The following is a 5000-nucleotide window of genomic DNA, read 5'->3' as shown; positions in this document are numbered from 1 at the left end:
CCGTATACTTAACATGGATTTCTGAATGACTCCAGAACTGAAATTTCCTGGAGCAGTCCTGAACAACTCCTCCCCGAGCTTCAAATGACTTCTGAAGACCTGATCTTCATTTTTTCAAACGTAGCCTGCAACACCTCACATGATCTGTATGTAGCTGGCGAAATCTAACCAAGGAATGGCGAGTCAATAGGAGTAAGAGGAAATGAGTTGATGACTGGGAGAAGGATTTCACTTAGCTCACAGAGATCGCGTTCTGGCGGAATATAAAGCTGCCTGTAAGAATTGTGTTACGTCTTCGAAACACCCTTAACTACAGATGGTTTTGGTTGCTGCCGAAGTTGCCGATCGTTCGTTTTATATCGCCCGACCTATAGAAAGACACGGGATCTTCCGTTGGCAGCTGAGCTTTGAAGATCATAATGTATGCGCCTTGAAGGATCCTTTGCTTGGGCTTTTGCGACGATGTCTTATTAAAGGAGACTCTTGGAAAAAGTACAAGGCTTTGTATCGGTGCAAAAACGGATTGCGGGGAATGAGGATGGAGGCAGAATGGTTCAAGTGAACGGTGAGTGACGTGTAGTTCTTCAACAGGATGGTCCCAAAATTCGCCATTGAAGTAAGGACATATCCAAACGACATTGGTAAATATATCATGTTGCTCGTCATTTACTTTGGCATGATAGTGTATGCGGAGAAATCGATAGTATTCATCTCTTTACTCATTGCCCAGATAGGTAAAGAATAAATGCCTTCGATTTCCCTGAGGAATCTGACGAAGTGAGCACTCGCGGCACTGAAATCTCTTTTGAAATCTAGAAGGACACTGACGAACTTAGGGAAAGAGACAATGAAATCTCGAAAGAAACAGATAATCTAATGAAAAAAGATCTTGAAAACTAGAAGACAGGAGAGAACAGCGAAGAGGAGCCTCTAATGCCAGAGGTAAGACACCTAAAAATAGAGCGCCTCTAATGCTAGAAGTAAGACACCTCAAAATATAGATCGAAGACCCTCTAATGCTAAAAGTATGGAACCTAGAAATATATGTCAAAGAACTTCTAATGCTAGAATTGTGGGAGCTAAAGAGAGAAGTCAAAGAACTTCTAATGTTAGAGGTGTGGGAGCTATAAAGAGAGGTCAAAGAACTTCTAATGCTTGAGGTAAGGGAGCTGAAAAGAGGTCAAAGAACTTCTAATGCTAGAGGTGTGGGAGCTAAAAAGAGGTCAAAGAACTTCTAATGCTAGAGGTGTGGGAGCTAATAAGAGGTCAAAGAACTTCTAATGCTAGAGGTGTGGGAGCTAAAAAGAGGTCAAAGAACCTCTAATGCTACAGGTGTGGGAGCTAAAAAAGAGGTAAAAGAACTTCTAATGCAAGGGGTGTGGGAGATAAAAAGAGGTCAAAGAACTTCTAATGCAAGGGGTGTGGGAGCTAAAAAGAGGTCAAAGATCTTGTAATGCAAGGGGTGTGGGAACTAAAAAAAGGTGAAAGAACTTCTAATGCAAGGGGTGTGGGAGCTAAAAAGAGGTCAAAGAACTTCTAATGCAAGGGGTGGGGGAGCTAAAAAGAGGTCAAAGAACTTCTAATGCAAGGGGTGGGGGAGCTAAAAAGAGGTCAAAGAACTTCTAATGCAAGGGGTGGGGGAGCTAAAAAGAGGTCAAAGAACTTCTAATGCAAGGGGTATGGGAGCTAAAAAGAGGTCAAAGAACTTCTAATGCAAGGGGTGGGGGAGCTAAAAAGAGGTCTAAGAACTTCTAATGCAAGGGGTGTGGGAGCTAAAAAGAGGTCAAAGAACTTCTAATGCAAGGGGTGTGGGAGCTAAAAAGAGGTCAAAGAACTTCTAATGCAAGGGGTGTGGGAGCTAAAAAGAGGTCAAAGAACTTCTAATGCAAGGGGTGTGGGAGCTAAAAAGAGGTCAAAGAACTTCTAATGCAAGGGGTGGGGGAGCTAAAAAGAGGTCAAAGAACTTCTAATGCAAGGGGTGGGGGAGCTAAAAAGAGGTCAAAGAACTTCTAATGCAAGGGGTGGGGGAGCTAAAAAGAGGTCAAAGAACTTCTAATGCAAGGGGTGGGGGAGCTAAAAAGAGGTCAAAGAATTTCTAATGCAAGGGGTGTGGGAGCTAAAAAGAGGTCAAAGAACTTCTAATGCAATTGGTGGGGGAGCTAAAAAGAGGTCAAAGAACTTCTAATGCAAGGGGTGTGGGAGCTAAAAAGAGGTCAAAGAACTTCTAATGCAAGGGGTGTGGGAGATAAAAAGAGGTCAAAGAACTTATAATGCAAGGGGTGTGGGAGCTAAAAAGAGGTCAAAGAACTTCTAATGCAAGGGGTGTGGGAGCTAAAAAGAGGTCAAAGAACTTCTAATGCAAGGGGTGTGGGAGCTAAAAAGAGGTCAAAGAACTTCTAATGCAAGGGGTGTGGGAGCTAAAAAGAGGTCAAAGAACTTCTAATGCAAGGGGTGGGGAAGCTAAAAAGAAGTCAAAGAACTTCTAATACAAGGGGTGGGGAAGCTAAAAAGAGGTCAAAGAACTTCTAATGCAAGGGGTGGGGAAGCTAAAAAGAGGTCAAAGAACTTTTAATGCAAGGGGTGGGGGAGCTAAAAAGAGGTCAAAGGACTTTTAATGCAAGGGGTGTGGGAGCTAAAAAGAGGTCAAGGAACTCCTAATGCAAGGGGAGTGGGAGCTAAAAAGAGGTCAAAGAACTTCTAATGCAAGGGGTAGGGAAGCTAAAAAGAGATCAAAGTACTTCTAATGCAAGGGGTGTGGGAGCTAAAAAGAGGTCAAAGAACTTCTAATGCAAGGGGTGGGGAAGCTAAAAAGAGGTCAAAGAACTTCTAATGCAAGGGGTGGGGAAGCTAAAAAGAGGTCAAAGAACTTCTAATGCAAGGGGTGGGGAAGCTAAAAAGTGTTAAAAAAAAAACTTCTAATGCAAGGGGTGTGGGAGCTAAAAAGAGGTCAAAGAACTTCTAATGCAAGGGGTGGGGAAGCTAAAAAGAGGTCAAAGAACTTCTAATGCAAGGGGTGGGGAAGCTAAAAAGAGGTCAAAGAACTTCTAATGCAAGGGGTGGGGAAGCTAAAAAGAGGTCAAAGAACTTACTAATGCAAGGGGTGTGGGAGCTAAAAAGAGGTCAAAGAACTTCTAATGCAAGGGGTGTGGGAGCTAAAAAGAGGTCAAAGAACTTCTAATGCAAGGGGTGGGGGATAGATGTCGCCAGCGAGGTTTTGGGGAAGGCGCGGATGCGTCTGTGTTCTTTCTGATGCGTAAACTAAATTAAATAGGCTACAAGTAAAAACAGGGCATTAAATACGTATTATAAATACTAAACTCTTTCTTATCTTGACAGCACAAATGAAATCTTACAAGTTCCAACATGTAACTAAGTGCTCCCGAAACACGAGTCAACCTTTTACTTCTGCTTGGAGGATATCCTCGCAAGTAAAAGGTAATCATTATGAATATGGAAAGAAAGATTTGCTTATACTTCTACCTTTTGCTTCAGAGAATTACCTTGTACTTGTACCTTATGCTTAAAAGGATATCCTTCATTTTTATGAATACCTCCTATTAAATCGATTAACAGAACCATCAAAGAAAAAGTTGTGTGACCTATACAAAGGAATGTCATATAGGAAGAGATGTAACGTATATTTGATAAGGTCTATCTGCTGAGACATCAGCAGACATTGCCTGGCCCTCCTTGGTCCTAGCTTGGGTGGAGAGGGGGCTTGGGCGCTGATCATATCTATATGGTCAATCTGTAGGGCATTGTCCTGCTCGACAGGGCAATGTTACTATCCCTTGTCTATGCCATTCATGAGGGGCATTTAAACCTTTAAAAACCTTTATACGCGGGGGACATTACAGATGTTATGTTGCAACCGTAAGTTCAACCAATTCGACTTAAAATATTAAAGGAAGTTTGATAATTTGTAATACATAAAAAAATGACAAAACACCCAAGAAAATAACAAACTTAATAAAAACAATAGACCAAAAAAGAAAAAAAAAATATTTGGAAACCGATAACCTTCGAAAAGACAGCAGTATGCAATATATAGAATAAAATGAAAAGCACTCAAGGAATAGGCAAATCTTATGAACAATTCAACATGCATTAGCCCCCTCTTAACATGAATAATACATCCAATACATTTATATTTATCACAAAATTGATTCACCTGACAACCCTAAAACAACAGTTCTATAAAAATCAACACTAACGACATTCTGAAACATCATAATAACAAATACACGACGTCCAATCGGAGAACAATACATTCTATCAGTAATAACACTTGAACAACAATCGGCACTTGAGAAAATGTATTACTTAAATTGAGCGAATAAACAACTTTGAAAAAGAGGAATGCATGTTAAACAAAAGTATATATGGACACCTAAAATATTTTTTTTTTTTTTTTTTTTTTTTTTTTTTGATAAATGTATAGTTATTTTTTCCCTAGCCGGACCAGTTATTTACCGGCTTATTTAGAATGAATTTTACCGTATGGGTTAGGGAATCATTAATTGAATAAAACTAGGGACTATGTATGTATGTATGTATGTATGTATGTAAATGTAAATGTAAATATATATATATATATATATATATATATATATATATATATATATATATATATATATATATATATATATATATACATATACATATATATATATATATATATATATATATATATATATATAAATATATATATATATATATATATATATATACTTACATACACACACACACACACACATATATATATATATATATATATATATATATATATATAATATATATATACATATATATACTTACATACATACATACACACACACACACACATATATATATATATATATATATATATATATATATATATATATATATATAAATTATATATATATATATATATATATATATATATATATATATATATATATAAATTATATATATATATATATATATATATATATATATATATATATATATATATATAT

The sequence above is a fragment of the Palaemon carinicauda genome, chromosome 21, assembly GCF_036898095.1.
Source record: "Palaemon carinicauda isolate YSFRI2023 chromosome 21, ASM3689809v2, whole genome shotgun sequence".
NCBI lineage: Eukaryota > Metazoa > Arthropoda > Malacostraca > Decapoda > Palaemonidae > Palaemon > Palaemon carinicauda.
This window is presented reverse-complemented; position numbering follows the sequence as displayed.